This window comes from Giraffa tippelskirchi, chromosome 11, assembly GCF_054371585.1.
Source record: "Giraffa tippelskirchi isolate mGirTip1 chromosome 11, T2T-mGirTip1v1.2.pri, whole genome shotgun sequence".
Taxonomy (NCBI): Eukaryota; Metazoa; Chordata; class Mammalia; order Artiodactyla; family Giraffidae; genus Giraffa; species Giraffa tippelskirchi.
This window is the reverse complement of record NC_137285.1, coordinates 2422537-2445933: the sequence shown is the minus strand read 5'-3', so window position 1 is coordinate 2445933 and position 23397 is coordinate 2422537. Positions and strand designations below refer to the sequence as shown.

The 23397-nt window shown below is 45.3% G+C and overlaps 1 protein-coding gene across 10 annotated transcripts in view; it reads left to right on the top strand.

Annotated features, from left to right (window-relative positions):
- SLC5A1 (solute carrier family 5 member 1) overlaps positions 1-23397 on the top strand; it is a 102971-nt gene that overhangs the window by 3925 nt on the left and 75649 nt on the right. For 5 of the 10 annotated variants that reach the window (XM_081542215.1, XM_081542212.1, XM_081542208.1 and 2 more), the window contains exon 1: positions 583-688. The exons of 4 other annotated variants lie outside the window; for them this stretch is intronic. The gene's annotated coding sequence lies outside the window, so the exon portion shown is untranslated. Of the gene's footprint in view, positions 1-582; positions 689-16426; positions 16563-18665; positions 19433-23397 lie in introns of those variants that run through there. One more of the 10 variants, XM_081542206.1, reaches the window with a different exon arrangement.

The following is a 23397-nucleotide window of genomic DNA, read 5'->3' as shown; positions in this document are numbered from 1 at the left end:
CTGCCTTCAATCTTTCCCAGTATCAGGATCTTTTCCAATGAGTCTGCTCTTCGCATCAGGTGGCCAAAGTATTGTAGCTTCAGCTTCAGCATCAGTCCTTCCAATGAATATTTAGGATTGATTTCCTTTAGGATTGACTGGTTTGATCTCCTTGCTGTCCAAGGGACTCTCAGGAGTCTTCTCCAGCACCACAATTTGAAAACATCAATTCTTTGGCTCTGAGCCTTCTTTATGGTCCAACTGTCACATCTGTACATGACTACTGGAAAGACCAGAGCTTTGACTCTACAGATCTTTGTCGGCAAAATGATGTCTCAGTTTTTTAATATGCTGTCTACGCGACGTCGTTATTGCTTTCCTTCCAAGGAGCAAGCGTCTTTTAATTTCTCCAGCCATAGTCCAGCCTCTATCCCCGCCCACTCACCGACCCCGCCCCACCAAGCCCCTTACCCACCCGTCGCCCCGCCCCTAGCCCTTGCCCCGCCCCCATCGCCGTGCCCACCACCGACCCCGCCCCCCCGCGCCCCGCTCACCAACGGCCCCGCCCACAGCCCTTACCCCGCCCCTCGACCCTGCCCCTCCGTTCAGAGTGAGGCCGCCAGGTGACCCCGCGGACCGCGTAAGGACTCCGGCTTGGCCCAGGAAAGAAGGCGCGGCCACAGGGCTCTGTGGAACCCTTTCGTGGTGGGTGAGTTGGCGTGAAGCGAGCGGGAGGTGGAGGCCGAGGCTGAGAGGCCATGGCAACACCCGCAGCCGCCGACCTGCCGGTCAATGTCGTCAGCCGTCTACAGTCCAGTCACTCAGCCTGTCAATCCTGCCAGCAAGCCTGTCAGTCACCTGTCAGTTCCTTCAGCCAGTCAGCCAGCCTGTCAGTCCAGTCAGCCTGTCATTTCTGTCAACCATCCTGTCAGCCAGTTTGTCAGTCAATCTGTCGGTCCCGTCAGTCGGTCAGTAGGTCAGTTGGTCAGGTCACACGGCCGCAGTTTCCCGTCGGCCCTTGTGCCATCTCGGGGCTCTGTGGCCGTCGAGGCCGAGGGTCCGTGGGGTCGGGAGGAGCCGGGCGGCGGGACCCTGACCTGGCGGCGGACGCGGTGGGGCCTCTGCGGGCGCCGCAGCCGGGGAAGAGGGGGTCACCACCCGGCTTCGGTGGCTTCCCAGGGGCGACGGACGGACTCAGAGAAGGAGGGGCGACTTGACCAGACCGCGTCCCTGCCCCTGCCCGGGCTTCAGTGATTGGGCGGCCGGACTCGCGGCCCCCGCGGCCCCCGCGGTCCCCGCGGCCCGAGACTGAGGGAAGGAGGATTGCCCGGGGCCACGGGGGTGCTCGCGCAGCCACGCGGGGGACTGGGGATGGGTCTGGCGGGGCAGGGTCTCCGGGCGGAAGGCGCCCGCAGCGTGGACCGCGGAGCTTCCGAGACCTTCGCAAGGAGGGGGCTTTACCTACGCGGAGAGGGAGGTGGAGACTGGGGTGGGGGTGCTGAACTCGGCTCCCTCTGGAGGCGGGTCTCCCCTCCTTCTGCCCCGGCCCCTCCCCTTTCCTCCAAGTTGGGGACCCTCTCCCGTCAGGTGAGAGCCAGAGTCCACGAGGTGAAACCGCAGCTCCAGAGCCGGAGGGGGCGGGGGTCTGGGAGGAGCCAAGAGGAGTTAGCCGTTCGTCCAACTAGGATTTGTGCACCGCCCACAAGTGCAGCGCTGCGCGAGGCTGTGACAGACACAGCGAATGGAGCAGATGCTGCCCTGTTTCCGGGGTGCAGAGTATAGAGCGGTCGTAAGAGAGATCAGAGAAGACAAAAAATGAAGTAAACAAATTGACTGTGATCAAAACTGTGCTATGAGAGCAGCAGAGAGGATGCTGAGCAAAAAGATAAAGCGGAGCAGTTTGGGAGGGCTCCCTGGGCTGGTGCCACTCAGCTTAGGACCTGAAGAAGGAACCAAGCATGGAAAGGAGAAAGTGCTCCAAACGGAGGGAATAGCGTTCACTCACTCGTGCTCTCATTCCTAGGTTACTGTGTGTCAGGTGCTGTTCTAGTTGCTAGAAGAACAAAGGTGGACAATAGAAGGGAAGTTCTTTCTCTCACGGAGCTTATGTTCTAGCGGGAGGAGACAGAAGACAACTTCAGGGAATGATGAATGCTATAAAGAAAATAAAAACAAGGTTGTGGGATAGAAAATGACTGAAGATGAGGGCGCTATGGCAGATAGGATGGTGAGGGAAGGCTTCTCAAACCAGAATGATGAGAAGGAGACAGACATGCAAGGAGGAGGAAGAATATTCCAGACAGAGGGACACGGAAATGAATTTAGCATGTTTTGTTTGCAGCATATATCTGGTGGTTTAGTGATGGGCAGCCAGGTGCAGGGAGCAGGTGATGAAGGGAGTGGCCAAGCCAGGAGAGGAGTTTGGATTTGTGTGTGTGTGTGTGTGGCTGTGCTTCTTGACTTGTGAGATCTTAGTTTTCCCCCCAGGGATCAAATCTGTGCCCCCTGCAGTGGTTGCACAGACTCTTTATCAGTGGACTGCCAGGAAAACCTCTGAATTTTATTAGAAGGCACTGGTAAGCTGATGGAGAGATGCAGACAGTGTGAGGGATATGAGAAGTCTGATCCCTCTGTGCTCCTTTGGGTGTGGAATGAGGGGGTGGGAGAGTAGGAGTGGAAGCAGTTTGGAGGCTGGTGCAGTAGTCCAGGGCAACGATAATGTTGGCCGGGGTGAGGGTGGTGGTAGTGGAGGTAGAGACAAGTAATCAGACATATCTACAGGCGGAACAGATAGGACTCGATGACTGCTTGGAAGTGGGGCAGGGGTGAAGGAAAAGGATAACCCCTTGGATTTTAATTCCAGCAACCAGTTGGATGGTGATGTCATTGAATTGAGTGGGCTGTCGAGACAGGTTGTGGGGTGGAAAGTGAGAATGTAGTTTTGGAGAACTAACAGAGATTTCTGTTAGACGGGCAAGTGGAGAGGCCGAGAAGGAAGCTAGTTCTCTGAGCCTGGAGCTCAGGGGAGAGGATTGATCTAGAGTTACCATTGGCTTGGGACACGAGACAGTGCTAGTTAGGCCAGCAAGGACAGTGCAGGTCGAGGCACTAGGGCTAAACTGTCCATCACAGTAGCCCCTGGATACACATGACTGTTGGGCACTTAACATAAAAGGCTTGTCTGAATTGAGGTGTCCGTAGGTATAAAATACACACCAGATTTTGAATATTTAGCATGGCAAAAAGAACATAGACTATCTTATTAATATTTTTTCTATTGATTGCCTGTTGAAGTAGTAATAGTTTGGATATATTGGGTTATATAAAATATATTATTAGACTTAATTTCATCTGTTTCTTTTTACCTTTTAAAATGTAGCTATTAAAAAAAATTACATCTTTTCTTGCATTATATTTCTGTTGGGCAGTGCTGCACTAGAGGTTTGGGCTGCACAAACATTGTCAGATGTGGCCAGTCAGGGCACCAGGGGGCAGCGGTGGTTAGGAAATGGAAGGGCACTTCTGCTGAGGGCAGCCTTACATTACACCTAGAGTGAGGCTTGTTGGCTTGGCCCTTCCTTGCTCGCCTTCCTGGGACCTTGTCAGATCAGAATTGCAGCACAGCCTTTTGATTTCCCAACTCCTTGGTTCTCTCATTTGGAGTTGAGGAAGAGGCAGGAGGGATCTCAGTGAACTCGGGAAGATATGGATACCTCAGATGCTGAATTCTCATTCCCTTCATATTACCCCTGGCTGGCACCGTCTGGTAGGGGAACACTGCCACTCCTTACGTTGAGCAGGGTATGCCAGCAACAGCTGTGCAATCAAGGCAACCAAGGTCGTAAAACTCATAACGATTAATTTATATGAAATAGATGTGACTGAAAGTTCTTTTCATTCATTAGCATTCTAAATACCTTCCTCGAATTGCCTATAATGTTTCTAATTGGCAGGAAAACTGCCATTAGGGGAAAAGAGAAATGAGGTGATTGAGTGAGTGAGTTGAATTGAGTGAGGGAGTGAGGGTGAATTCACTTCAGTTAGTTGGCATGACTTTCGTGAATACCACTGTGTGCCAGACACTGGGGCTGGGTGCTCTGGGTTGTTTACTGTGCTGTTCTAAGGAATATATGTTGAAATACCTTCACACAGGGACACATGCCTAAAGATCTATATAGAGACCCATGAGAACTAGAGGAAGAATGAAAGCCTGTGTGTGTGTGTATGTGTGCGTAAATTTTGAACTCAAAGAAGATACCAAGTGGGGTCAGAGCAAAGGGTCAGGATTTGGCTATGCTGTGGAGGTGGGGAGAGAGGGTTTTCCAGGGGCATGGTACATCAAGAAAGGACATGATTCAGGGAAGGGCAGAGAAAGAAGGGCTAGAATATTGGGTGTGTGGAGCAGAGTGATAAAAAAAAGAAACCTGGTGCCAGATCTTGAGAGGCCTTGATTCTCAGGTTAAGGAGATTTGGCTTTAGACTGGAGTAATCGGGAACAATTGAGGAGAGCGCTTAGAAACAGAAAACACTTAGGAGGAAGAAACCACTTGCCTGGAGTTTTTGGTGCTCAGAGGACAGGACGAGGTAGGGTGTGAAACAGGAACTTGTATGAGGAAAGGAGGGAGATAAAGAACCCTTCCGGGACTAGTCAGCCTGCAAATAAAGTGGGGTCATGTCATGGTTAAAAGCATTCATTTGGGAGAGCGAAGACCTGAACTTGAACTGTAGTCTTATAACCGTTTTTTTTGGCTGCGCCTCTGACCAAGGATAGAACCTGGGCCCACTGCATACACCGCTTTAACAGGACTGATGCTTTGGGCAGCTGGTAAATTATTGTGGGAACTGTGAAGGAGCCACACAGTGAGCTTAGAGGATGGTCAGTGCTCAGGAGCTCCCCTCTGCCCTAATTTCCTGCTTTGACACCTCTGAGGGCTCTGGGGGCAACTGTGGCCTCACTAGGCAGAGAGGGAGAGACAGAGTTGCTGAGGTGGAGACAGAGTGAGGAAGGGAAGCCCCGACTCCCTGGCTTGTCGGGTTGGAAAAGTCCCTAGCTGTGGTTCCTTGCCTTTGTTAAGCAGAGGCATGGTGTCCAGTTTGGTGAGAAGGCAGGGCCCACAAAGTTATTTAAATGGCTTTGATAGCCCAGGTCTTCTTTCTTTTTTTTTTAATTGAAGTGCAATTCACACAACATAAAGTTAACTATTTTAAGGTATAGTTCAGTGGCATTTAGTACAAACACAATGTGATAGTTATCACCTCTGTCTAGTTCCAAAGCATTTTGATCACCCCAAAAGAAAACATATATAGTCACACCCTGTTTCTCCCTTCTCTCAGTTCCTGGTAACCATTAATCTACTTTCTCTATGAATTTACCTATGTAGGATATTTCGTATACGTGGAAATATGCAGTCTTTCGTGTCTGGCTTCTTTTATTCAGTGTAATGTTTCCAAGGTACATCTATGTTGTAGCATGTATCGATATTCTTTTTTATGCTGAATAACATTCCATTATTCAGCATATATGGATATGCTACATTTTGTTTATCCTTTCATCAATTGATGGACATTTGAGTTGTTTTATTGTTTTGGCTATTGTGGACATTCATGTACGGATTTAAAAAATATTTGTTTATTTTTATTTTTGGCTGTTTAGATCTGATCCTTGGGGCTTGGGTCTTCGTTGCTGCACAAGGTCTTTCTCTAGTTGCAGCAAGTGAGGGCTATTCGCTAGTTGTAGTGCATGGGCTTCTCACTGCGGTGGCTTTTCTTGTTGCAAAGCACAGGCTCTAGGCACTTGGGCTTTAGTAGTTGCAGCTCATGGGCTCTAGAGCACAGGCTCAGTAGTTGTGGTGCACAAACTTAGTTGCCCTGATCCCTGGTCAGGGGGCTAAGATCCCACATGTTGCAGGCCGACTAAACCCACACCCCATAGCTACTGAGCCCACGAGCTCTAGAGCCCGTGCTCGGCAACTAGAGAAAGTCTGCTAAACTAATACTGTATTTTCCCCAGGTTATGTATTAGCATTTGAAATAGGAACCTTCTGGAGATATCAATCAAATTTATTAATCAAAGTTATTCCCAGGAAGAATAATTTTTTTTGAAAGGGAAAGTAGGACCAATGAATGAAAGTTGCTGGGAGGCTGATTTTTGTCCCAGGATAAAAGAGAAACTCTCAAGAGAGCATCTTGGAAGTAGTGAGCTCTTGTGTCTAGGAGGTGACCACACAGAGGCCAGCTGACGTGTTGGTGGAGGAGCTTCCTGGATCCATTTGAAGGTTGTAGAGGGGATGCTGGCCTCCTGAGGTGCATTTTGCAGGGGCTATCTTTTCCACCCCTGTTCCCAGAAGCCCTTGCTCTCTCCTGCTTGAGTGGCTCCCTCCTTTGGTAGGGCCTGAAACACTGCAGGTATTGGGGTGCCAGAGGTGACTGCTGGGGTGGGTGCCTCCTGCAAGTGTCCTGGCACCTTATCTCCCCTGTCTCCATCTTTCCCCTGCCTTTTCCGGCTTACCTCCTAGTATAGAAATAACCCAGGGCCAAACATTAACTGTGAAACCGTAAAACCACGTGAAGCTCAGGTGGTTTCCAGCAGCCTGGACTCTTGGTGCCCTGTTATCAAGAAATGTTGCCTCACCCCCCTGTGGGTGGGGAGGGTGGCATGGCTGGAATGTTGAGGGGACAAAGCACTTTAGGCTTCTTCCTTGGCAGAGCAGGGGGCAGAGGATGCCTCTATTGCCCGAGGCTCAGGCAAGGGCTGTTTAGATCTGATCCTTGGGGCTTGGGGAGAGAGCGTAGCAGCATCAACAAGATGTGCCCTCACGTATGCAATCCTAGCTTGCTGTGGGCCTGATGTACACATACATATGTGCAGTGATTTCACAGACATTTACATAGTACTGAAAAACACACCTTCCACTCATGTACTCTGGTGTGTACCCATCCATATACTGTGTCTTATTCAGCCCAGAGCCTGGCACAGTGCCTGAAATAACAACACATCTGTGTTGAACTGATGGGTGAATGGTGATTTATGCCCACGCACATACTCATCTACACATATATGCATTTTCAGAGGGGACTTGCAGATGCCACACATGGATGTCTGCATTATACCTACATACTGCACACACACTAGCATAAATGCACCTGTCTAAAAACACTGGCACCTAAGAGTCATATATATATGAACATGTGAATTTATCTAGAGATTCCTAAATGACCCTGCTAAACAGCAAAGGTGGTGTCTGTGAGGAGACAGTATGGTTCCATGGACACTGGACAGGGCAAAGATATTTCCGCTGGCAAGCCCAGCTCCCAGTTGTGAGCTGGAGTGCTTGCCCACAATCTAAAGCTCTTATGCCTCTCTTCTCCCTGGTAAGCAGTTTAGTGCACAAGGAGGGGCTGAGGGGCGCACACCAGAGCAAGTAGGACCAAGTTCAGCATCTCCTGGCCTCTTGTAATCTCTTCAAAAAGTGTACTGGTTGGAAACTGTCGTTCCCTTAAAGGATGATAATGAAAAAGGGGATGGACTTCCTTAGTGGTGCAGCGGCTAAGACTCTGTGCTCCCAATGCAGGGGGCCTGGGTTTGATCCCTGGTCAGGGAACTAGATCCCGCATGCCACAACTAAGAGTTCACAGGCTGAAACTAAAGATCCCACATGCCCCAAAGAAGACGGAAAATCCTGTGTGCCACAACTAAGACCTAGCCAAGTAAATAATACATCAAAAGAGGGGAGGAAAACAGTCCGAGATTCTAAAGAGGTGAAGCCCCAAGCAGGCTGGAGCCCATTGGGAGGTATTCATGAAGTGTGTGTGTGTATCCATGTGTTGGTATGGAGGCTGCAGCTAGCTATAATTTCTTAAAAAGAGGGTGAGGCTATGGTTTTGCTGTGTGCCACACATACTGAAGCCCAGAACTGGGAGGCGAAAACTCTGGCATATGCTGGGGCTCTACCACCAACTTGCCATGTGGCCTTAAGGAGATGCTTCACATCCATGTTACATGCTTCACACTCCAGTTAAGTGATTGACTTGTTTCACAGGGGTCCCATGAGAATCCCAGGAGCTAAGAGAGCTTACAAGTACTTTGAAGAGTGAGGGATATTTCCCCGTGGTCAGGCCTTGTTTCTCAGCTCAGTGAAAGGCATTTCAAATATTCCAGCATTCTCAACAACGAACCCATACATCGAATAAAAGGTGGAACACACGCAGTGCAGTTTCTACTCCCAAGAGAAGTAACCAGGTAGGAAGAAGTAACCGTAGGAGTGGTCACTACAACCTCAGTCTGTCTGTGTTAAACGCCTTCCAGTGGGACCGAGTGCAGTATATTGAGGTGAACAGAGAGCTGTGGTCACAGGGCCTTGGGAAGTCAGAAAGGGTTTAAGGGGTGAGGATCGATGTGGTTTAGTTAGGAGGAGGGGGGGTGGGGAGGCAGGGACTAGGGCACTTTGGATAGAGGGTTAGGGGATGGCACCAGGACCGTGCAGGCAGGAGAGGAATGGTGCCTCACCAGAGCAGGATGGTAAAGATTGAAGGGAAAACAGGAGCCACCAGGTTAATTTTTGAGTCCTTTCTGGAACTGACCCAGTACAATGGTTAATCGTTTGACCCTTGAGGAATTCTTTGGACCCTGTCCCAGGCATACACACACAACTGGAGGATCCAGAGTGGCCCAGACTGAAGCTGAGGGGAAACTTGGAAGTCACTTCATCCAAGGCTGACCCTTCACCAGAGGCAAAACTGAGGTCAGGAGAGGACAAATAGAAGGACTCTGGTTTCCCAGGGAGTTAGTGACAGAGCAGGACCTTGAACTCAGGTGCCCTGAGTTTAGGTCGTCATCAACTCGGTCTTAAAAGTGGGCTGGTTTTCAGAGGCTCTCTGCCTAGTGTTGGGTAAGCCTCACATGTGGATCCTGCCTTCTAAGAGTAGCTGTATGTATTTGCTGATTGTCCTGGAAGTAGAGGTTACTGTTGCACACTGGCTAGACTCCTGTATGTAACCAATGGGCAGTTCCCGGGGATTTCAGGGGTGACCAGAAGGCCTTCTGTGTTCCTGCTTGGCTACTGATACCTAACATTCTGCTGGTAGAGCTTCATGGCCACAGGTACAGGTGGCACTGTTCTGCCCTGAGAGGAAGAGTCGATTGGCAATATGTCAGTGTCGGTGGGGCAAGCAGAGCCTTTCCTGGGGAAAGAAAGCATGAAGCCCAGCCTTTTCAATATGCTAGAGAGGTTACGAGCTTGATTTTAGAATCAGGCAGATTTTTTTCTTATTAAAAAAGCAATATCTCCTTATTATAGAAGAATAAAAAAAATACCGAGGGCAATAATATCAGAAGAAATAGACTCCACAGTCCCCTTCTCCTCTTCCTGCTTAGACAGCCATCATTAATACTCAGGTCTGTGTCCCTTTAGTTCCTTCTCTAAACATATACTGTGTGTATATGTGATTGTGAATAATGTACATGTGTGAGTGTTCATATGTGGTTATTATTTATATGCATATTATATGCATATAAATAAAAGTGTGTAATCTTGAATTCACTCTGGTCTGGGAAGTACATGCCAATGGACATCTCAGAACAGGTCCCTCTGTGCTCAGCATTGTGCAAATTTGTTCAAATATCTTTTCCTGTCACTGTTCATTATCCTCTAGAGCAGCGTAAACTTGCTCTAGAAAAAAGTAGGGCAAATGTTTTCTGAAAAAGGCCAAATAGTAGATATTTTGTTTAATGAGCCATGTAATCGCTGTCACAACCACTCAACTCAACTGTTGTGGCACAAAAGCAGTCCTAGTGCACAAGTGAACAGATGTGACTGTCATCCAATAAGAGTTTATTTATAGACACTGAATTTGAACTTTGTATAATTTTTACATGCACAAAATATTATGATTCTTTTAATTTTTCAACCATTTAAAAATGTGAAAGCCATTCTGCTTCTGATGGAAATGTTCTGTATTTGTGCCATCAGATACAGTAGCCACAAGCCACAGTGACTATTGAGCATTTGAAATGTGACCAGTGCAGCTGAGGAACTGAATTTTTTATTTTTTTTCACTTTAACTAATTTACATTTAAATAGCCACATATAGCGTGTGACTCTTGTATTGAATACAGAATTATTTTCTGAGGGCTGCTGTAACAAAGTGCCACAAACTGGATGGCTTAAGACAACAGACACTTTTTCTCTTGCAGTTCTAGAGGCTGAAAGTATCTAGAAGTCTGAAATCATGATATTAGCAGGAATGGAGAACTCTAGGGAAGAGTCCTTCCTGGCTTCTCTCTTTGGCTTCCTTGGCTCGTAGACACATCACTCCAGTCTCTGACTCTGTTGTCACACGGCATTCTCCCTGTGTGTCTGTGTCTCTGTTTCTCTGTGTAAAAGGACACTGGTCACTGGGTTTAGGGCCCATGCTAACTCAGTATGGCCTCATCTTAATTAATTACATCTGCAGAGACCCTAATTTTAAATAAGGTCACATTCGGAGGTCTTGGGTGAACATAAGTTTTGGGGGTGCATTAATCAACCCAGGGTAGGAACTTCCCTGGTGGTCCAGTGGTTAATAATCTACTTTCCAACACACGGGATGCGGGTTTGATCCCTGGTCGGGGAACTAGGATCGTACGTGCTTCCTGGCAACTAAGCCTGAGCCACAACTAGAGAAGCCTGTGCACTGCAACTACTGAGCTGGTTCACTCTAGAGCCCATGCGCTGCAACAAGTGAAGCCTGAGTGCCATAATGAAGACCCAGTGCAGCCAAAGAAAAAAAGAACCCAAGTTGGGTGTGCATCAGAAATGACCTGGAGGGCTTACTGAGACGTAAATGCTGGGTCCCCATCTCAGAGTTTCTGGTTGGTAGGTCTTGCCTGTCTAACAAATCCCAGGAGGTGCTGATTCTATTTTTCCCTCGTTTCCCACTGGAAGACTGCACTTTGAGAACCACTTTGCTAGAGAGCTTCTGTTAATTTGCTACGGCTGCCGTAACAAAGTATGGTTGTCTCTTCATATCTGTGGGAGACTGGCCCCACAGGGTCCAGTGGGACCTCCCCCCAATGGATACCAAAATCCAGTGATGCTCAAGTCGTTTATATAAAATGGTCATCTTCACAGTTGCATGGCATTCTCCCTGTATATGTGTCTGTATCCAAACATCCCCTTTTTTATAACGGCACTGGTCATACTGGTGGATGAAGATCTGCCCCAATGACCTCATTCTAACTTGATTGCCTCTGTGAAGACCCCATCTCCGAAAAGGTCATATTCTGAGCTGCTGGAAGTTAGGACTTTCTCATATGAATTTTGGTGGGACATGGTTCACCCAATAGCAGAACTAACTTGTTGAGTTAGGGGTACCTTCTTGGAGGCCCTGTGTACAAAATGATCTTTGTACAAAACAATGCTCCCCTTGTGTTTGTTTTAAACAGAGGGCTGTTTTATTGTTTTAAAACTATTTATTTATTTATTTGGCTGTACCACGTCTTAGTTGTGGCATGTAGAATCATTTTTTGTCTTAGTTACAATATGTGGAATCTTTAGCTGTGGCATGTAACCTCTTAGTTGCAGCATGTGGGATCTTAGTTCCTTGACCAGGAATCGAACCTGCCCCCCACCCTTTGCATTGGGAGGGCAGAATCTTAGTCATTGGACCACCAGGGAAGTCCCTACTCCCCTCATCTGTGAATTGTGGATGGAGGTTAGCTTGGATAGGCCCTTCCTGCACTAGGAGGTAGGAGTCTTGGCTTCCAGTTCTGGTCTCATGACATCTGACTGGGGGACCTTGGATAAATCACTAATCTTGAGACCTTAGTATCTCCCTTGGCTTTGGTTATTTCTGACAGTCTATGATTCCTGGGTGGTAAGACAAGGTTAGTTTTGGTAACTTCTTAGCCTTCAGGCTTTCTTGTAGACTTTTGATTTGAGCTAATGAGACTAAGTTTGGAATTTATTTATTTATTTATTTTTTATTTTAAATTAGTTTATTTATCTATTTTTTAACTTTACAATATCATTGACTTTTTTCTAGGGTCTATCATTTTTTATTCATTCTTTCACTAAACACTCACTGAGCATCTGTTGTGTACTAGGCATTGTGCTCAACAGGGCACAGTCCCTGCCCTTCTGAGCTCAGTCCGGTGGGGAGATAGCTGTATAACCAAATAACCAGGAACACATTTGATGAATGCTATAGCTGTTTTGTAAATATCATGTACTATGGGTCCTTGGAAGAAAAGTTATGACCAACCCAGACAGCATATTAAAAAGCAGAGACGTTACTTTGCCAACAAAAGTTCATCTAGTCAAAGCTTTGGTTTTTCCAGTAGTCATGTATGGATGTGTTGCTGCTGCTGCTAAGTCGCTTCAGTCATGTCCGACTCTGTGCGACCCCACAGACGGCAGCCCACCAGGCTCCCCGATCCCTGGGATTTTCCAGGCAAGAACACTGGAGTGGGTTGCCATTTCCTTCTCCAATGCATGAAAGTGGAAAGTGAAAGTGAAGTTTCTCAGTCGTGCCCGACTCTTAGCGACCCCATGGACTGCAGCCTACAAGGCTCCTCTGTCCATGGGATTTTCCAGGCGAGAGTACTGGAGTGGGGTGCCATTGTCTTCTCCCATATGGATGTGAGAGTTGGACTATAAAGAAAGCTGAGCACCAAAGAATTGATGCTTTTGAACTGTGGTGTCGGAGAAGACTCTTGGGCAGCAAGGAGATCCAACCAGTCCATCCTAAAGGAAATCAGTCCTGAATATTCATTGGAAGGACTGATGCTGAAGCTGAAATTCCAATACGTTGGCCATCTGATGCGAAGAACTGACTCATTGGAAAAGACCCTGATGCTGGGAAAGATTGAAGGTGGGGGGAGAAGGGGATGACAGAGGATGAGATGGTTGGAGGGCATCACCAACTCGATGGACATGAGTTTGAGCAATCTCTGGGAGTTAGTGATGGGCAGGGAGGCCTGGCATACTGCAGTCTATAGGATCACAATAAGTCAGACACGATAGTGACTGAACTGAACTGAATTGAGCTGATAGATCCTGGGAGAACGAGGTGGATGGTTCTTCCTGGAGACATCAGGGAAGGCTGTATCAAGGAGATGAGCTGTATCTGAAAGTATCTGAATAGTAGTACTTCTGGGAGAGAGGAACAGAAGAGGAATTCTAAGCAGAGGGAACAGCATGTGCTGTTCCTGGTGCTATGGGAAAGTCATAAGCTATGGCTAGTGCTCTGAGACATGTGGACAACTAGTGGGAGATAAGGCTGAAACGTTGCTTAAGCCTTCATTATGAAGGGTGTTATCTGCCAGGCCAAGGAATTAAGATTTCATCCTGAGACTACAAAGGAACCACGAGGGCTTTTACACCCAGGGAGTTATATGTTCACGTGTTTGTTTTGGGAAGAACTCTGGCAGCAGTCTGAAGGAGGTGTTGGAGGTGAAGAGGCAGTTAGGGTCAGTCCAGCAGCTCAGGCAAGTGATGATGAGGGCTGGACCAAAGCAAGGATTATGGTGATTGAGAAAGGACAAACTCAAGAGATGTTCAACAGGTCTTTAGCTTGGGCCACTGGATGTTTAGTTGATCAGTGGCCGCTCAGGGAAGTGGAGGGGGGTTGGCTGGAGAAAATAATGACTTGTATTTTGGGCATATTGTATTCAAGGGCTCTGGGCACCATCAGGGAGGTGTGTGCCATCACCTTGTGAACTACGGGTCTGGAGTTCAGGGAGGGGCAGGGGCCTTCTCCTCTTGCTCAGTGCTCCAGCCACTCTGCCCTTCTGTCCCTTCTTAGCTCGTGTCAGCCACACTCATGCCCGTCTTAGAGTCTCTGGCTTCTGCATGACTGACCCCTCTCATTCTTCAGCCCCTAGCTCCCTGAGGACAAGGACCTTCACTGTTTTGTCAGTGCTATGTCCTCAGAGCCAAGCACAGTGCCTGGCATATAGTAGCTGCTCAGTGAATGTCTGTTGAGAGAATAAGTGAATGGTGGCTAAAATCTGGATAAGAAGCAGGGGGAAAGGATGCACATTAACATTAACATGAAAAGAATCTGAGGGGAATCTGATGGCAGAGCAATTCCCTCCACAGTTGGCACTGGAATCCTTTTTGAGTTGTTGTTTTTGTTGATAATAATAATATTAAAAATGACAGTGTATGAGTTAGATTACCTGGGCTCAGATTTCTCTCTTATTACTTGTGTGACTTTGTGCCAGTGCCTCAGCTTTCTCACCTGTAAAATGGGGATTATAATACTTTTATCTACTACTCTGCCACTGTTGTAAAGATTGAATGAAATGATGCCCGTGTAGACAGGCACAGAGTAAATATTCAATAAATATTAGCTATAATTATTAAATGAACATCACCTTATATCAGGCACTTTACTAAGGATTTTTCACTTCAAGTTCTTAATTTTCTCAATAACCTGATGAATTTTATTTTCAAAACATCCAAGGACTTCCCTGGTGGTCCAGTGGCTAAGACTCCTTGCTCCCAATGCAGGGGGCTTGAGTTCCATCCCTAGTTGACGAACTAGATCTCACCTGCCACAACTAGGTTGAAGATTCCGTGTGCCACAAAAAGACCTGCAGTCAAATATATAAATTTAAAAAAATATATAAAAATCCATGTTTCATAGTTGAAACATGACATGGAGGTTAGGAAGAGAAAATCACTGAATTAACAGTTGAGAGGTGGAGGCACTGGGAGTTAAGCCCAGGTTTGTCTGGCTTTGATGTTGGTGCACGAAACCTTCGCATCACACTGCAACCCCTCTGCGGGGTGACCCCCAGAGTCCTGGCACAGTCAAGAAGCTGACTGCAGAGGCTGATCAGAGCTTGGAGTCCTATTTCCTAGACTTTAGCCCTCCTGAGCCTGAGTGGACCTCCATGGAAGGGCAGCAGCAAAGGTATTGCAAGACATGGGGGCACCACAGAATAGGGTTCCTACTCTGACTGGGAAGTCTGGGCAGAGGGCCTTGTGACGTCTACAGCCTGGTGACCCACACCAACCTATAGACCAGATTGCTTATAACCAGTCATCACATTTTCTCCACTATCTAGGAGATATTTAGGTATCTATATACCTAAGATATAGATATACATTACATATATCTAAGCCTCTAAGAGGCTTCAGTTAAAACAAGATCTGCCCCTTTGAACAGTCGATTTTTAATTATCTGGCCACTCACTAACCTTGGCTGATATGCTGATAAACATGAGGAAATGACTTTTGAATTTGTTCCTTGACAACAAAAGTCTTCAGAGGAAACAGTGTTTTATGTATACACAGTATGTGTATACATATGTACACGTGCACACACTGCTCAGTTGCAGACACCCAAACACATGCCTCTTGGGGGCAAACTCCTGGGGCACTGGTCCACATACTCTTGGGAACAGAAACTGTCTTGTGTGGAACTTGCCCTGTGTACAAGGGCTCTTATCTACACAATTCTACACGCAAGGCAAAAATCAAAGCAACCACACACACACACATGTAAACCTTCAGATAACTCAAGTTTGAAAGGACAGAAACTAAATGAAAGAATAGTAACAATACTAGTTTCCATTCATTGAGAGCTCCAAGTGCTGGAGATAGTGTTAAGCACTTTACATTGTATTGTTTCAGCTAATCTTCATGGCAACCCTTTTAGCATTCCCTGGTTTCCCACTGGGAGGCTGAGGCCATGGTGAAGTCCGGATGCTCCAGGGTTTATATGTTCATCAAAGTCTGGATGCCTTGTGGTATAGCTTATAGGAGTATATACAACTGGTAAGTCACAGATGCAAACACTGAACTCAGTCGTGTTCTAAATGTAAACCACTAGGATTTTACCTGTCTGTATGTCCATAATGGTGACAGAGAGAAGGAACGTAGACTAATTTTTACTAAAAAGCAACACATGGCATCTTCCACAGCCATCCTCCTCAGCTTGGAATGAGCAGCTATTTTCATAATACCTATCATTTTTTTAAATAAAAAGTTTTCAGATATTTATTTATTCTTGGCAGTGTTGGGTCATAGTTGCAGCGTGCAGGCTCTTTCTGTATGGGCTTCTCTCTAGTTGTGTTCTCAGGCTTAGTTGCCCCGAGGCATGTGGGATCTTAGTTCCCCAACCAGGGGTTGAGCCCGTGCTCCCCTCAATGGAAGTGCAGAATCTTAACCACTGGACCACTAGGGAAGTCCCAAAAGGTAAACTTATTTTTCAAGAAGTTTTGAGGCTCGTAGATAATCCAATACCAGCTCCCTCGCCTCCTGGTAACATTAGTGGTAATATACTATTTATTCTTCCTGTCTTCTCCCATTTCATTCACCTTCAGGCTTTCTGATCTAGGTGGTTCTGATCTTGCCTGAAGTATGTTAAGAAGAAGGGAGGCCTCCAGGCCTCCAGTTCCTTCAAGGGAACCCCAGAACAGGTTCTCCTGATTCCTAGTCATGTCTGTTGTTTACTCTAGTTCTTAACTTCTGAGGACCCCTACCTGTCTCCAGTGACTCCACACCCAGACAACATACAGCCAGTGAATAGCCTTGGGAGGAACCATCTCAGCGCAGTGCTGGGTCTTACTGCAAGATGGTGGTGTATCCTTCTTCGTTTTTAGTTTCTATCTTGATGGAAAATGTCTAAATTTGCACACTGTCATTCAACAAATAGAACTGTGACAAAGGGGTGGCTTCACAATTTAAATAGATAATTTAATTGACTATCCTATTTCATGTTCTATTAGGTTTCAGATAGTTACAAATAAATTTGTTTCTCTGCTGTGCTTTTAACATAATGGCATTACACTAGAAAAGAGAGGGTCTCTAAACCTTAACTCAGTCCTGAATATTTATTGGAAGGACTGATGCTGAAGCTGAAGCTCCAATACTTTGGCCACCTGGTGTGAAAAACTGACATTGGAAAAGACCTTGATGCTGGGAAAGATTGAAGGCAGGAGGAGAAAGGGATAACAGAGGATGAGATAGTTGGACAGCATCACCAACTCAATGGACATGATTTTGAGCAAGCTCTGGGAGTTGGTGATGGACAGGAAAGCCTGTTGTGCTGCAGTCCATGAGGTCGCAAAGAGTCGGACATGACTAAGTGACTGAACTGAAACCTTAACTCTCACCTTACACGTATGGATTTTCCAGAACTTTCTGCTACATTCCTTCTTATAAGTTCTCTGAAAAAGAGGCAATAATTTGGTCTTTCCTTCTTGCAAAACTTTAGAAGCCCGTGGACTCTCTTGCTCCTTAGATGACGTTGCTTTGATTCTATCTTTTTATTAGCTATTTAGTCTATATAAAGACACTAGCATATATGCCTTCGGGACATGAAAAGGCAGGGCTTAGTCTCTCGCTTTCATTTTTATGGACTTCCCTGGTGGCTCAGTAGTGAAGAATTGGCCTGCAATACAGGAGACCGGGTTTGATCCTTGGTTGGGACGATCCCCTGGAGAAAGGAACAGCAGCTACCCACTCCAGTATTCTTGCCTGGAGAATTCCATGGACAGAGGAACCTGGTGGGCTACAGTCCACGGGGTCACAAAGAGTTGGACACGACTGAGCGACTAACACTTTTGCTTTTGTCTTCAGGTTGCTCTTAAAGCCTGTGGAGAGCTTTCCAGAAAGAGAGTGTAAACATAAGAGCTCTTTAGATATTCTGGGTGTTTATTTTGTGCATCTGTTTATTCCCTGTCCTCATGGACTTCACAGTCAGATGAAGAGAGTGGAAAATGATGTATGATGTGTGCTACGAGAAGTACCCAGAACTAAGACACATAGGGAGAATATTTAAGCCAGATTTTAGGTGCAGTGGGAGGCTTCCTTAGAAGTGATAGTTAATCTGAGTTCCTGGGGGATGAGGTAGCCAGTTGGGGCACTGGGCCATGTCTTCCTCCTCTTTTTATCTCCCCAGCAATACTTTTTTTCACACATTACCTTCCACTTGAGCATTATTTAGTGTTTGTGAAAGTAAGAGGGAATTTCAGGCAGAGGAGAGATTTGGGGCAGGTAGGACTTCATAGTATTTCTCAAATTTTACTCAGTTAAGGAGTCTAGGGCAATTCAGCATCCGTTGTGCAGTGCTTGAGACTTCATGAATTTTAGAACTGACCTAGAAGTAAAATGCCATTGATTCTAATCATTTATACAGTGTTGAAATTCCCTGTATGAAATATTAGATAAGTGGTCAACCCACGTCTGTTGTTTAGTCCTTGAGGCTGAGAAGTTCACTCCTTCCGTGAGGTATCTCATTCTATTTTCAAATTAACTGGTTGTTAGAGATCTCTTCCTTATTTTGGACTTTGTCCCCTTTCCACCCATTGTTTCCTGGCTTCCCACTAGAAACACAAAGCATTTCTGTTCTTTCCACCTGGTCACCCTTCAGATACCTAAAGACAATAACCTTGTATGTTTTGAGTCTCCTTTTCACCAAATGAAATATTCCTAGTTCAGTCAATCTCCACTTTCATTCTGAAAGCATTCATGGGTCAGCTTTTACAACTCAGTGAGTCTTTGTTGATGACCCACTGGGGTGGGAGGGGAGACTTGACTTGAGAAGATTGGGAAGAAAAGGTAGCCCTAGGGGAGCTATGTACACACCTATGTGGGAAAATAACTGCCTTGGGCTATGGTTCTTAGCCTTGATAGCATTTTGGAACTATCTGGGGGATTTTTCCTTTATTACACTGTAAAAAAAATGGTCATCAGTAAATATCAATAAGAAAATGGAAATATCAATAACCTCAGATATAGAGACGACACTACCCTTATGGCAGGAAGTGAAGAGGAACTAAAGAGCCTCTTGATTAAAGTGAAAGAGGAGAGTGAAAAAGCTGGCTTAAAACTCAACTTTCAAAAAACGAAGATCATGGCATCCAGTCCCATCACTCCACGGAAATAGATGGAGAAACAATGGAAACAGTGAGAGACTTTATTTACTTGGACTCCAAAATCACTGCAGATGGTGACTGCAGCCATGAAATTAAAAGACACTTGCTCTTTGGAAGAAAAGCTATGACCAACATATTAAAAACATCTAGTCAAAGCTATGGTTTTTCCAGTAGTCATGTATGGATGTGAGAGTTGGACTAAAAGGAAAGCTGAGCGCCGAAGAACTGATGCTTTTGAACTGTGGCGTTGGAGAAGACTCTTAAGAGTCCTTGGACTATAGTCAGTCCTAAAGGAAATCAGTCCTGAATATTCATTGGAAGGACTGATGCTGAAACTGAAATTCCGATACGTTGGCCACCTGATGCGAAAAACTGACTCATTGGAAAAGACCCTGATACTGGGAAAGATTGAAGGCAGGAGGAGAAGGGGTGACAGAGAATGAGATGGTTGGATGGCATCACTGACTCGATGGACATGAGTTTGAGCAATCTCTGGGAGTTAGTGATGGACATGGAAGCCTGGCATGCTGCAGTCCATACGGTTGCACAGAGTGGGACACAACTGAACTGAACTGAAAAAAAAAGGTAATTTATTAATTTACACTTTATTGTGAATCACAGAGCTTTAATTGCAGTTTTTAAAAATTTTATTTATTTTTAAATTTATTTGCCTATACCAGGTCTTAGTTTCGGCCTGGAGCATCTAGTTCCCTGACCACACATTGAACCTGAGCCCCCTGCATTGGGAGTGTGGAGTCCTAACCACTGGACCACCAGGGAAGTCCCTCAGTTTTTTTTTTCAATTTTAATTTACATAGAATAAGATTCACTCTGAGTGTTTAGCTCTATGAATTTTTGCAAATGCAGAGTCATATAACTACCACCACAATCAAGATACAGAAAATTTCCATCATCCCCACAAATTCCACCATTTTGTCAATTTGTAGTAAACCCCACCGCCCTTAACCCCTTGTGATCAGTTCTCCATTACTGTGGTTTTCTGTTTTCCATAATGTATATAAATGAAATAATATAGCATATAGTCTTTTGACTCTGACTTCTTTCATTTAGCAAAATACATTTGAGATTCATCAGTGTTGTTGAATGAATCAGTAATGTGTCACTTTTTACTGATGAATAATTGTCCATTTTATGGCTATACTATTATTTGTTTATCCATTCCCTAGTTGAGGGACATTGTTTTCAGTTTTTAGCACTGGTGGTTTTTATGTGAACGTAGGTTTTTGATTTGTTTGAATAAATAGTTAAGAATGGGATTGCTGGGGCACATGTAATTATATGTTTAACTTTAGAAGAAAACAACAAATTGTTTTCCAGAGTGGCTGTATCATTCTACATTCCTGCCAGCAATATGTGAGAGTTCCAGTTGCCCTACATCCTCCCCAATGCTTGGTATTGTGCGTTAGTGAAAGTCACTTAGTTGTGTCTGACTCTTTGAGGGTCTGTAGCCCGCCAGGCTCCTCTGTCTATGGGGTTCTCCAGACAAGAATACTGGAGTGGGTAGCCGCTCCCTTCTCCAGGGGATCTTCCTAACCCAGGGATCGGACCCAGTTCTCCCACATTGCAGGCAGATTTTTTATCGTCTGAGCCACCAGGGAAGCCCTGTGTGCTTTAGGTGTCAAATATAAGAACTCTTTGCCTACCTCTAGATCATGAAGACTTTCTCCTATGTTTTAAAGTTTTGTAGTTTAACATTTTACACTTATATATATGATAGTTAACTTTTATACAAGGTACAAAGTTTAGATTGAACTTCATGTATGTGTAAGGATGTCTAATTTTCCCAGCACTGTTTTATTATTTTAAAATTTAATTAAAATATATGCATTTATTTATTTGGCTGTGCCGGTCTTGCAGCATGCTGGTTCTTTAGTTGTGGCATGCGGGCTCTTTAGTTGCTACATGTGAACTCTTAGGCACAGCTTGAGGGATCTAGTTCCCTGATCAGGGATTGAACCAGGGCCCCCTGCATTGGGAGCATGGAGCCTCAGCCACTGGGTCATCAAGGGAGTCCCTAATTTTTTTAGCCAAGAAGAAGTGAGTTTTCTTCGTCTCATGAGCAGGGAGCGGCACCAGTGTCCCCACTGTGCCTCCTCTCACTCGGCACTTCCCAGACCTTCACATGCACATGTCACTTGCCCTCAGTCGCTTCAGTTGTGTCCCACTCTTTCCGACCCCGTGGACTGCAGCCCAACCAGACTCCTCTGTCCATGGGATTTCCCAGGCAAGATTAATGGACGGGGTTGCTATGTCCTCCTCTGGGAATCTTCTGAACCCTGGAATCAAACCAGAGTTGCCTGCATTGCAGGCAGATTCTTTACCACTGAGCCACCTGGGAAGCCCATGTCACTTGGGGATCTGGCAATGCAGCTTCTGCTTCAGCAGCTGTGGGCGGCGGGGGTCGGGGGGGAGGGCTGACACCCTGCATTCCTTTTTATTTTCAGCACCATTAAAATATTGTGTAATTCCTTAATAATATACAATGTTGGACATCTTTTCATATGCTATTTTCCAGCTGTACATTTTCTTTAGGGAGACGTGCTTTCATATCTTTGACTTATTTTTAAATTGAGTTTTTCATTTTCTTATTGTTGAGTTTTATGAATTCTTTGCATATTTTGGATAACAGCTCTTTATCAGATGTGTCTTGAGCAAATATTTTCTCCTGGTCTGTAGCTTGTCTCCTTATTCTCTTGACAGTGTCTTTCTCAGAGCAAAAGTTTTTAATTTTAATGAAGTCCAGGTTATGAATTATTTCTTCCATGGATTATATATTTGTTGTTGTATCTAAAAAGTCATCCCCATACTGAAGGTTACCTAGGTTTTTTCCTGTGTTTCCTTCTAGGAGTTTTACAGTTTTGCATTTTACGTTTAGGTCTGTGATCCATTTTGAGTTAAGTTTTGTGAAGGGTGTAAGATTTCTGTCTTGATTATTTTTTTTTTTTTGCATATGACTGTCCAGCTGTCCCAGCATCTGTTGAAAAGACTATTTTTCTCTGTTGTATCGCCTTTGCTCCTTTGTCAAAGATCAGTTGACTATGCTTATGTGGTCTCTTTCTGGGCTCTCTATTCCATTCCATTTATCTGTTTGTCTATTCTTTTGCCAATACACACTGTCTTTATACTGTAGCTTTGTAATAAATCTTGAAGTTGGATAGTGTCAGTCCTCCAACTTTGTTCCTCATCTTCAATACTGTGTTGTCTATCCTGGGACTTTTGCCTGCATACAAACTTTATTTATTTTTTAAAATACTTATTTGACTACATCCGGTCTTAGTTGTGGCACAGGGCATTTTCATTGCATCGTGTGAGATCTTTCGGTTGACGCTTGGGCTTAGTTGTGCTGTCACATGTGGGATCTTAGTTCTCCCATCAGAGATGAACCTGCATTCCCTGCATTGCAAGGAGGATTCTTAACCACTGGACCACCAGGGAAGTTCCCATACAAACTTTAGACTCAGCCATCTTAACAGGTGTAAGTTGATATCTCACTGAGTTTTTTTTTTTTTCAAGATATTTTTTTGACATGGACCATTTTAAAATTTTTTATTGTATTTGTTACAACATTGCTTCTATTATGTGTTTTTGTTTTTTTGGCCTCAAGGCATATGGAGCGTTAGTTCCCTGACTAGGGATCGAACCCCTACCTCCTGCATTGGAAGGCGAAGTCTCTCTCATTGTGGTTTTGGTTTTCTTCTCTCTGATGATTAGTGATGTTGAGCACCATTATATACTTGGTTGTGATTTGTGTGTCTTCTTTAGAAAAAATGTCTATTTAGGGTCCTTTGCTGAAATTTAAAATCAGGTTATTTATTATTATTATTATCTGGCTTTGGGATGCCAGAGAAAGGGTAGAATCCTTGCTGGGTGTGGTTAATTATGGAAGACTTGAATGATGGTTGGTTATGCCAAAGGCACAGACTAAGATATAAATTTCAGATTTCAGCTTTGTCTCTTACGACTTCTGATTTTGGGCCATTTATCTCACTTCTGTGTATCTTAGTTTCTTTATCTATGAAACTTGATAATAGATCTCACCTTATATCAGATGCTTATGAAAATTAAACTAGCCAATATATTGAAAAATGCCTAGCCCAGTGCCTAGTACATGGTGAGTAGCTGCCATAATATTAACACAGCAATGTTAGTATTATCGTTCATATTATTATTAGAGGGCAGGGCAATCTGGGAAGAAGTAAAACTGTTGAGGCAGGAACAGTGAGTTATGTAAGTGGCATCTCTCCAGTGAGCTTGAAGACAGTGTCTGATTATCTCTGGACTGAGGTATGTGTAGGGCATTATTCAGGGCAGCCTGGTGAGAGTCAGCTATGGGGTGGGCAGGGCAAGAGAGCTCTGACAGATGAGAAGTGTCTAAAATCAAGGGCAGGTGGGACTTCCCTGTTGGTCCAGTGGTTAAGAATTTGCCTTGCAATGCAGGGGACACAGGCTCGACTCCTGGTAGGGAAACTAAGATCCCACATGATACCTCACAACTAGAGTCCGAATGCCGCCACAACGAAAGACCCTGA